The sequence below is a fragment of the Ictidomys tridecemlineatus genome, chromosome 11 (genome assembly GCF_052094955.1).
Source record: "Ictidomys tridecemlineatus isolate mIctTri1 chromosome 11, mIctTri1.hap1, whole genome shotgun sequence".
In the NCBI taxonomy this organism is placed as follows: Eukaryota; Metazoa; Chordata; class Mammalia; order Rodentia; family Sciuridae; genus Ictidomys; species Ictidomys tridecemlineatus.
In genome coordinates, this window is record NC_135487.1 from 81,949,076 (window position 1) to 81,961,552 (window position 12,477).

Genomic DNA, 12,477 nt, shown 5'->3' on the forward strand with positions numbered 1-12,477 from the left:
GAAATGCTTTTAGATATGCCTCTATACAGGAGTTGTTACACAGACATATGGTATTGTTCTGTGCAGTGTGAGAGCCCAGAAGCAACCACACCCTATAGCACCCAAGCACACCATCAAGGTATAGGGCTTCTTAGAAGAATGACTATTTCTAGGATTGGGGCAGGAAATATGTGAGATACACCCAGAGCACCTTATAGTGTTAAAAGTAAAAAAAGAAATTGTGAAACCCACATGCACACACATTGATGGGGTAGACCAAAGGGACCTAGGAGACAGACAACTGAAAGAGTTCCTAACAGCCAAAGATGGAAAAATTTGAGTAACAGAGAGAGTAATATTGGACTATACAAGTGGAATATTCGTGAGTTCAAACTGATAACAAACAAATGAATGACTGAATATATAAACAAATGGGAATGAAACAGACATCCCTTGCAGAAGAATTCCAAATAATCTATGAGGAACCTATAATCACTCTCACCTCTCTTTTTTAAATGTAGTTTCACATATCTCCTTTCAAAGAAAAGTCAGTGTGGCGGTTTGGGGGTGGGGGGAGGAACGGATAGGAGGGATAAAAGAATAACTTCATAGTAGAGAACATTACCACCTCTACTAGTTTCCTAGGGCTGCCATATCAGAGTACCACAAACTCCATGGCTTCAAACAACAAAAATGTATTCACTCAGAATTTCCAAAGCTAGAATTCAGATATCAAGATGGCAAAAGGATGAGGCTCCTCTGAAAACTCTAGGGAAGAATCCTTTCTGGGTTTTTTCCTAGGTTTTGTTTGGTATTGTTGTTGTTCCTAGGTTTGGTTTGGGTTGCCAGTATCCTGGGTGTTCCTTGGATTGCATTCCTGGAGATGGCATCAATCCAATCTATATCTCTGTCATTATAGTGCATTCTTTGTGTGTGTTGTGGGGGCGGGGGGACAGTGAGGAAGAATGTCCCTCCTTTTATAAGGACACCAATCATCAATTTGGAGCCTCATATTAACTTGATTACACTTGCAAAGACCTTGTTTCCAAATAAGACAATTCACAGGTAAGGGCATTAGGACTTGAAATTATCTTTTAGAGAAAAATTATCTTTTTTCAGTCCACAGGAGATCCTATAAGAAAAATAAAAAGCTACAAACTAAGAACTGATATTTTCAGTAAAAGTTGAGTATTAGGTTTCAAAATGACTCCTCTCTCCTTTCTCACTCAGCTCTAACACTAAGAGTTTTCTTTAACTTGAAAATATGTGTTTGAAAAAAAGGAAGACACAGTGGTTGTCAAGAGTGACAAATTTTCAAGGACATACAAGTCCAAAGGTAGCTCTAAAAACTTGATGCTGCTAAAAATGTCTATATTTTCCACAAAAATATCTTTTGAGTTTCTGAGTTAGGGCCTAAGCCATTTCTTTTCCTTGCCATTCTATTTTCATTTTTATTTTAAAGTATTAGTTCTACCATGTTTTTTCTACCTAAAGGGCTGGTTTTAACAACACACATGGAGATAGTTTTGCTATATCATTCTCCATTTCAATGTGGCTCACATACAAAGACTACAGAAAAATGAAAATGATCGAATCTTATAAAAAATAAACAAAAACAAGTAAAGGCTTTTGGAGAAAAAATATCTGCCTAAGGAGAAGTGCAGTGTGTATATGTTATGACATAATGTAAGAAAAATTATATATTTGGACTTTCTATCTTGTGTCTTTCTTGTTTCCTTTTCCTCCCCTTTTCTTTTTTCTCCTTTTCTGTGCATATTCAAATGGCAAACACTGTTTACAGAAGGAAGTCTCACCTGTTTCTGTTTGCACAAACTTGTTTTGATCTCCCTGATACCATTGTCTCAGTTTGGTGTTGCTGTATCAGAACACCTGAGACAAAGCAATTCATAATGAACAGAAATTTATTGGCATATAATTTTGGAGGCTAAGAAGTTCAAGATCAAGACACCAGCTACTAGCAAGGGCCTCCTTGAAAGTATGAGAGCAACAGGGAGCCAAACTCACCCTTTTTATAAAAGCATCAGTCCTACTGATTAGGAGGTACTCCACATGGCCTAATCACCTCTGAAAGGTCCCACCTCTTTAAGTAGTATTCCAGAGGTAATCAAATTTCAATACGAGTTTTAGAGAGAACAGTCAATAGATATCATTCCACCCTTGTCCCCTAAAATTCATTCTTTTCACATACAACTCAGGAACCCCAAAATTCATAATTCCTTCCAGCTTCTACTTAAAGTCTGAAGACCAGAGTCTCATCCAAACCAGATGTGGGTTAACACTCAAAGCACGACTCATAATGAGACAAATACCTCTCCAATTGTGAGCCTGTGAATTGAAGTCAAATTACTATGCTTCCAAAATACAATAGTGGGATAGCAATGGAATTCCCATTTCAAAAAGGAGCTATAGAAAAGAAAATGAAAACAGCCCTCAAGTAAGTTCAAAACCAACAGGAAAAAGAGCACTAAATACTGAAGCTTAAGAATAATCTCCTTTGATTTTATTCCCCACCTTCTGAGCATTCTGGAGCTGGGACTGAGCCTCCAAGCCTCAGTGAGCCCCACCCCTATGGCTTTGCTGGGCTCATGGTTAAGAGAATTGTGCCTGTGGTCTCCCAGGCTGGCACTGTACATCGACGGTTTTAGTTTTGAGGTCTCAGGGGCTATCCTACTACCAAAGCCCCACTAAGCATTGCCCTAATAGGGACCTCTTTCTACAGTGGCTCTGCCCCTGTGGCAGGTCTCTCTAGCAACCTTTGAAGTCGAAGTGAGTATGCCATGCCTCCAAAGCTTGTGCACACCTGCAGAGTTAGCATTACATAAAAGACTCTGAGTCCCCACTCCTCAATGATAATATCTGTACTAGGGTATATATTACATATCTATAGGATATATATTAAATATCCTATTACATGGTGCCCGGTTATATGGTGGTCATGCATTCACCTTGGGGGCAGATCTTCCCCACTCAGCTCTCTGACTCACACCCCAAACTCTTCCAGAAATACCTTCACAGACTTTCCTGCAAATGCTGCTCACTAGGTATCCTTTAAACCAGTCATGTTGACACCTAAAATCAACCATCACAACCATGAAAACTGTGCAAAGTGAGTAAATATTGGATTACTAGAATATTTACTTATAATATAACTAAAAAAAATAAAACTGTGTTACCTAAGTTCTTATATACAGAAAGGATAAAGGATAAAATTAATGTGCATAAAGGTAAATAGTTAAATAATATAAATATTTTAATGATTAACAGTAATGGTTTCAATATTATTTACAGAACAATCTACTTTATTCATACATTTAATGGCCACAGTAACTTCTCCAAAGGGGAGAGGAAAGAACACAAAGAAAATACACATTTATTCCTCAGCAAGTTAATTAATTAATTAAATTAATGAACTATTCTGATTGGAATTTGCCTTCACTACATTTCCCCAGATGTCACTACATTCCTGCAGATGTGAAATTATGGAAAGAAACCTTTTCACTTTTGCTTTTACCGAACTCAGTGCCAAAGTTATTGTTTTATAACAATTCTGTTCACCATATATCCTGAATTTTTCATTAATTTTCCCCAATCTTAGTCTCCTATTTGATCTGTTTTCTATTCTACTTTTGCCTTTAAATTCTCTATTATCATGTATATTTTATTCCTTCTATTATTTCAAATCATGGTGAACTGGGATGTATAAGTGAATAATAAATAAAACACTAAAATCTCATATGGAAAGAAGATAAAATAACTCATTTGGAGGCTCATGTTTTATAATTTGGAGGCTAAATGATTTAAATTTACCAAAAAAATAAAGAGTTTTCATTCTATCTAAATGAAATGAGGACAAAAATAACCCTTGTCATTTTTAGCTTCCCACTCACTTCCTTCCCCAGAGACTGTACCTCATAAGGTAGACCTAGGACCGGTCTTGGAAGATAACAGGGCAATATAAATCAGGAGCTTCCATTCTGCTCCAACATTTTTTTCATGAAGGGTTAAGAAAAGATGCCTGGGCGGGGGGCCAGAGGCTGTGGCTCAGCAGTAGCGCACTTGTCTGGCACTGGGTTCCATTCTCAGCACCATGTATAAATACATAAATAAAATAAAGGTCTATCAACAACTAAAGAAGAAGAAAAAGAAGAAAAGATGCCTCAGAATTACAGTGCTATGCTCTACTGTTTATATTCCAAGCATTTGAAAAATATTTGTTGAATAAATTCATTAATGACTGGCTTAATTTAGAGCTGGACAAATAGTGTCACTGTAATAGATGGATTCTTGATAATCCTATTTTCCTCTTCTTTCTTTGCTAGGCTCAAGGAGTCCATGGGATTCTCTGAGGGTACTCAGATTAGCTCAGGGAACCAAAGGTATCAAGGCTAATCACAATGGCAGCAGGACCTATGAAATGATGTCACAGCCCAACAGTCCTGAGCTGAGATATTCTGCAGGACAGCCTGGCTTGCAATATACCCAGACATCTCTGTTAGTTGGTATCACTTCAGATTTCAGGGCTAAAAGGGACTGAAGAGGTCCACTCTTGGCATAAATCATCTCTAAAAAATTCCTGCTGATGGTCAACTGGTGTCTGCTCTTCAGCTGTGATGGGCACTCCCTTCCCTCACAGAAGCCAATGTCTGAATTCTTCCTTTTGCTACATGAGTCTCTTTGCTCCCTAAATCTCCTCCTGATGTTTCTGATTTTTCCCCTGTGGTTGATCTTATGTATCCTTCTTTTTTTTTAAATTTTTTATTTTTTTTTATTGGTTGTTCACAACATTACAAAGCTCTTGACATATCATATTTCATACATTAGATTGAAGTGGGTTATGAACTCCCAATTTTACCCCAAATGCAGATTGCAGAATCACGTCGGTTATACATCCACAATTTTACATAATGCCCAATTAGTAATTGTTGTATTCTGCTACCTTTCCTATCCCCTACTATCCCCCCTCCCCTCCCCTCCCCTCCCTTCTTCTTGTATCCTTCTACCCTCAGAAATCCCTGTGGAAATATAAAGGCAGCAGTTGTTACGCCGGTTGAGTTGACTCTCTCCAAACCTCACGTTGAAGCCCAAATCTCTAGTACCTCAGAAAGTGATGCTATTTGAAAACTGGGTAGTTGCAAGACTAATTAGTTAAGATGAGGTCATACTACAGTACAGTGGGCCCATAATCCAATATGACTCATGTCCTTATGAAAGGGGATATTTAGAGACACCCACACACAGGGAGAATGCCATGTGAAGATTAAGACAGAGAGTGGATGATGCTGCTACAAGCCAAACTTCAAAGATTGTCAGAAAACCACCAGAAACTAAGGGAAGGACAAGGAACAGGTTTTTCTCACAGCCCTCCAAGGAGGGCTGCCAACACCATCTCACACTTCTAGTCACCAGAATGTAAGGAAATACATTTGTATTGCTTAAAGCCAGTTTGTGGTACTTTTGTACAGCAGCCCTAGAACACTAATACAAGTCCTCCAAATAGCATGGACCTTGTTTCCTAAGTCTAAAGAACCCAAGAGTAGACAGGACTGCTCAGATCCATGCCAGGTCATGAGGAAGTCCTAGAAAATCAATTTCCTGTAAGACTTATTCCAGAAACCAGGAGCTATGCTTTAGACATGGAAGTTTGGGGTGCCTATTAGATACCTAAGTGGAAATGGCACAGGGATCTCCAATTTCAGCAGGAAATCCCACTTGGAGATACAAATTGGGGTGTCATCTCTTGATCTGGATGAAATTACCCAGGGAGAAAAGGTAGATTAGAGAAAGAAAGAAAGAGTAGGAGGAAGAGAGGGAAGGAGGGAGATAGAGGGGGAGGTGGGAAAGCACTCATCCTGGGGTATCTCCAGCATTTAAAGATTGAAGAGAGAGGAAGGAAGCAGCAAAGAGTCTGGGAAGGAGTATCCAGCAAAGGAATGCAGAAATCTAGCAAGGGCTAGAATATCCTGTTGGTGAAGTGAAGAACATTTTCAAGGGAAGAGCAATAATTGGCCAAATAAGGATAATCATTCAAATATGATAAAGCCTAAGGAATGGAATGATCACTGGTGACCATGGTAAGAGCCTTCTTTTACTTGTATGAGAACTTTAGTTTCAACTGTTCAATGTCTTTCAAAATCACTAAAATAATGATTACATTGAGCTCCCACAATCATGTCAGGTATCAGTATCATAACCCCCTGTTGATAAATGGGCTCAAGATCACACAGCTTTGAAGAGGCCAAGCCAGACTTATAACTCCATAGAGTCACAAGGGTCTTTTCTCTCCCCCATGCACTTCATAGACATGGAAGGTTAGGAGGCACTTTTCCAAGTTGCCTTCTGGTCTTCAAAAGTTACTATTTTAGAAGAATAAATTTATCTGCCTTTCTACACTATTAATCTGGTTTATAAGAATATGAGATAACAAATTCAATTAGTTTATTGTCTAAATTCTACAGTGGTATGCCCTCCTTGCCTCCACACACCCTTTCTGATCTGTAAAGGATATCTATGGGATAGTCTGCAGGATTGTTCAACAGATCTGTAGTGGGAGTACCCAGTCATCATTTATTGTTTATACCACATCCAGACAGCTCTGGTGCTATCTTTTGGTGAAGATGCATGTTTTGATTTAGCTATGAGGTGTTTTTCAAAAACTCATGTGTAAGACAATACAAGAAAGTTTAGAGATGAAATGATAGAGTTATGAGAGTCTTAACCTAATCAGTGCATTGATGCCTTGACCATGATGAACTGGGTAGTGACCTTAGGCAGTTCCTCTATGGTTGGAGGAGGTGAATCATTGGGAATGTGCCTTTGGGTGTGTGTGTGTGTGTGTGTGTGTGTATGTGTGTGTGTGTTTGTGTGTGTGTGTATTGTCCATAGTGAGAAGAGTCACAGTCTCTCTCTCTCTCTCTCTCTCTCTCTCTCTCTCTCTCTCTCTCTCTCTCTCTCCCTCCCTCCCTCTCTCCCTCCCTCCCTCCTCCCCTTCCCCCCTCCCCTCCCCTCTCCCTTTCCTGGTACCATGTCCCCAGCTGCTTTCCTCTGCCTTGCTGCCTCAGGCCCAGAGCAATGAAGTCAGCCATCTATGGACTGAGACCTCTAACACTGTGAACCCCCAAATAAACTTTTCCTCCACTTATTTTCTTGTGAGGTCTGTTGGTCACAGTAGTGAAAAATCTGACTAAAACAGTGAATAATTATTTTGTACATGGTTCCAATAACATTCTCTGTGATGTTTCATTCCTTAGGATGGAAGACCCTTCTGTGCTTCTTAGATTATAAATCCAATACAAAAAAAAATGATGAAGAGCCTATACTGTTTTTTCTAAATGCACTAAAGAAATAATGCATGGAACATCTAAAGAATTGGGTTTAAAAATAAAAATTAGACCCTAAATTTAAATTTTACCCCCAACCCCAGGTTGATTTACTTATTTGGAGTTGTCAATCAAAACTCTCTCCACTGGAAGTGTTAAAAATAAATTTAAACTTCCTTTTAAACAAGTTTATTGGCTCATTTGATAAAAGTCAGGGGATGTTTCAGACATGCTGGATCTAGGAACTTACGTTAAAAAAAAGAAAATTCATCAAGACACATTTCTTAGCTGTGCTTTCTTACATGGGCTTTATGTCAATGGCTCCAAAGGGGAAAGATCCTTCTAGGCTTGCATCATCATACCTGCCTGCATCTTTAGCTAAATCACCTGAACCCAGCACTTTGGTTAGGGAAATATATATGTGATGTTGATGGGCATAGATTTATCTCAAATAATAATAGATTTTTTTCCCAGAGGAATATCAGATATTGTTACTAAGAGACAAGAGTGAAAACCAGAAAAAGAGTACATTTGGGTGCCACATCTAAAGAAGCCATCATGATAGTGTACTCTAGAAAATGGTATTCCCCATTGGAGAAAGGAGGAAAGGGTTTAGCATCATTGAGTGTCTTATCATCTTATTTAAATTTTAATTCTTTGTGTGGTAGCTGATGCTATGCTTACTTTACAGATGAGAAAACTGTAGTATGGAAATGTTCAATAATTTGCCAGCGACCTCATGACTAATGAAAGACACAGGCAGCAGCTTCAAGCTCTGAAGTCCCTCAGCATCATTGTCACTGAGAGATGGTCATTAAATGAGGGTGACACTGAATGCAGACAACAAAGTAGAAGCATTAAGCCCTCTTATGAGCTGGGGAGCCATACTTTCCGTGATGTCTGTCATACTCTAAAACCATGCCTGCAGCCAAGAGACTGGTCCCAAAGAGCTTCTTAAAGATTCCCTTACAGTGAATTGAAGGGAAGTCCCTTTTATAATCCAAGAAGTTTTCAGGAAATAGTTTTATGTTGGTATATTTTTGCATCACATAATTTCCCTTTGATTTAAAAAAACCCCATATTTCTGGCCACATCAACTCAGAATAGTGTATGTAAAGGACACAAAAGAGCGTGACAATTTAAACTGAAAGAATAATCGTGTTGTCTTTTATCCTCAGCCAGCTCCCAGAAGCTGTTTTAAGAAGCATAAGTGCAGATGTGCACGTAACATCGTGACATCATTACACAAAATGTTGTTCTGTTGGAATATGCAGACCCTTCTTGCTTGGCTTCTCTGTTTCTCTGCTCTGAAAACAGTCTCCCTGAGTACTTTGAACTCCCTCTCAGCATTAAATAATTTCCATGGAAACTGGGGCTAAAGAGAATGCCTGAGAGCTCATTAAACAATATGCCATCTAAACAAGGTTTTTAATTTCCCCCGTTCTCCCTTTTGTTAGAAAAATCAATAACTACTAGTATTTCTATTTCTTAATGATGTAACTCCTGGACGAGCCTGGAAAATGATGTCTGATTAATCACAAAGGTCCCTTCTAATATAGAATGCAATATCTATGTTTAAAAAGCGATGCCTGGCAGCACAGAGGAGGCAGAAAAGGAATCCAAATGTTTCCCAATCAGCTCAGCCTTTTAGCCACAGAAGGAAAATCCTGTGCCGAGATTCCAGAATTTTTCTTTTGTCTTGATGATTTTCCAGCATGTGTTTTTACTCTTCCAAATGCCACATCAGAGCCACAGATGGCAGCACAATTTGAGCAGGTTTGAGGGGTTTTTTTGCTCTTTAATCCAAATCCAAAATTAGATGGAGGTTGATAGGAGCTTTCCAGGTTCCTCCACCCCTCTCTTCCCCTTTCTGCTCATGGTTGTTTTCATCTTGTTGAGCTTTCAATTGTTTGACCCTGTTAGTGTTTTTTTTTTTTTTTCCAGCACAATAAAAGCACCAGAGTCTCAGTACTGTTAATACCTTTCCCAGCACCTCTATGTAAAATGCTGAGCAAATGCCTGACATAATAAAGCAGTTCCTTTCTTGTGTCAACATGTATTCTCAAATCTAGGCTAATTGAGGTTATTAGAAGAAGGCTGGACAGCTACTTTTACCCACTTACAAGCACAGATGTCATGTTGATAATGGAATTGGGCTTAAGGCTTAAAAATGAAAATATCAAATTTTAGATTGTTTTTACAGCATGCAAAATATTCCTTCTAGAATAGCCTAGACTTTTCTCCATGTTTAACTATTTGTTCGGATCTGTGATAAAGTTTAGATATAGACTTAAAATACATTTCATGTATCAAGATTCAAAAATGTTAATGCACCAAATTCCAATAGCCATGGAAAATGTTAATTCCTACCAAAAGGTACAAAGAACATGCATTCATGCATTAAACTGTCAATTTATTTTCAAAAATCAATTTCTTATAGTATAAATTTCTGCTATGCTAAAAGTGTTGCTCTGAGAATGGGGAGAATACCAAGATGAATACAAATGTATCTGCTTTCAAGTAAATTAGTATAATATTCTATTTAACTGGTTGGCCCAAATAGATTATTACGGTACAGGTTACTTGGCTATATAAAGGTCTCTGTTATGATGCAATCCATGCTTCTTGTGTTTTGTTACTAGCCTCCATATGTGAGTGTTGTGTCGTGCAATTCTGGACTCGGTTCAATGAGTTCATTCATTCAATAAATATATTAGTACCTACTAAGTGTCAGACACTGTACAAGACTCTGAGGATAGAGAGAAAATCATCTCCCTGCTCTTGAGATATGTGCATTCTGGTAGAGAAGACCATCCAAATAAATGCAGAAGTACAATACAGTATGGAATTGTCCATGGAGGCTTGCGCGCATTGCTGAATAGAGGCCCCTGTGCTTGTATTTTTATATTCCTCTCTCTTTAGTTTCCAAAGTTCAAGTCCTCTCCTGGCTAACCCATCCCTCTCTATCACAGGTATCCCTGTATTTTAGTGTTCCAAAATTCTAACCCTTGGGGGGAAACTCATGTAAATAGACAGACCCTTTAAATCTGGCTCCATCATGGACAAGATGTATATCCTTGGACAAATTCCTTGATATCTCTGAGTCTCAACTGACATGGAGGTATTAATAATTTTGTATATATTTTATGTGAGAGTGAAGGGAGATGCCTTATATAAAGCATTTAGCAAAGTATCTAACAGAATAAATGTGTTTACTCTCCCCCATGCAGCCATAGTTTAAATCATCTTATTGGTCATTGCTGATCTCTGGCCTTGTTAACCAGCCTGGCTTATAAAGCTACCACCTAACATTTCTTCAGCGTTCCCAGTGAGCTGAGCATCCGCTGTGTATTATCTCATTTCAACCTCACAGTCACTTACAAATACCTACAACCCAGCCATATGATCTGACCTTAGGGCTCTTCTGAGACCAGCACACTGTTTTCCTACACATTGCTGCTACTGTTTACTGAGCAGGCTGGCCTCTCCATCACTTCCTGGCTCACCAAGGCTGTCCCACACTTGCAGTTTGATGGATTTGCACTGCCTTCTCTGACTAAACTTTTCTACCTATTACTGTCCATTAGAGGGTCTTTTGCTCCACTGCTGTTATAGGAGAAAGAAGAATGGTTAGACTCAAGACCACAAAGAAGACCATGTTGCTGGGAAGAATAGGCTTCCTCCCCCCAACCTTTTTGTCTTTCCATTTCAAAATATCTCCCCAGTCAAATATTTCTCAACTGTTGCAACCAGTCTTTTAATCAAATTCTGTTAAAGTGCTGCCAGCTAGGATAGGCACCTAGAAACCCTTTAACTCTTTCCTGTCTGTTATTTAAAGTTTATACTTACCACGAAAGAAGAAGAAAACTCACTATTTAACCACACATCAAGGTAGGGTAAAGTAAATAAAAGTCATTGAGTACAAGAGGCTTCCCGAAAACAGCTCTCACAAACTGTCTAAGCAGCCATTTTTTGGCTTCTGTCAGTGACTTTCTTTAACCACTGAACTTATTTGATCAAGTTACCCTGATAACTGCCAATAATCCCTGATTGATTATCCATATGTTTTATGTGCAGGAGCAGCTCTCCTATTCTCATTTCCTGTCCCTTTGAGGAAAAGCTATGATTCTGTCATGATCAGCCTCCAACATAATCCCTTACAGGAAGGCTAGACACCATGCAATTCTTCAGTATGTAATAAGCTTTATGACAAAGCTTATGCCAGAAACCAAATGGTTAGCTTTATAATGACAGGTCTTAGAAGTTGGAGAGCAAATAGGTGGCAAGTTACACAATCAATCACTACTATTTCCATCCAAAGATGAAAAGAACTTTCTGACCAACACATTTATCCATTCGGCTCATGGTTCTGTAGAAGGATGTACTTGAAGGGTAAACTCTGGTGGAGACCTACCAAGCCAGCTGCATGGTAACCTAGGAGAGCGATTGGTTTTATTCATGATTTATGATTACAACACACCTGATCATAAGGGAAAAGGTAAAATCATGTCAGCTGATATCAGGGCATTGAGTCCCTTCAGAATGTTTCTTCTTTAAGTTTGCTCTCATTTGGAAATGAATAAAATTTGAACTTGCAAGGTCAAAACCAGCCTCAGCAAATTAACAAGGCCCTAAGCAACTTAATGAGACCCTGTCTCAAATTTTTATAAAAGTTTGAGGGGGGATAGATCAGTGGTTGAGTGTCTCTAGGCTTAATCCCTGGTATCAAAAACAAACAAACAAACAACAAAACAAACCCATATTCATATAATCCTTGAGTAAGGTTTTTTAACTTATTGAAAGTACTTGTAACTGCTCTTGTCCATTTGACTTTCTTTGTACATTATTTTTAATGTATCCAAAGAAATAAAATGATTCTCCTTTAATTTATCAGTATTATAACACTCATTAGAGTCACTTTAGTCTAATAAAGAATTGTTATGTTCAAAAATGTAGCTGTTATAGCGTACACATAAAAACTTCAAGATCTCCACAGCACATCAAACTCATTGTGCTCAAAACAAAACTGAAAATGTGTTTTCAACTACTTTTTTTTAATTCCACAATTTTACCTCTTCTGTCTTATTGCCCAAACCACAAATTTAGCAAGCATTCTCACTCTTTACCCCTCCACCTCATTCCCCCTACAACATTAGTCATC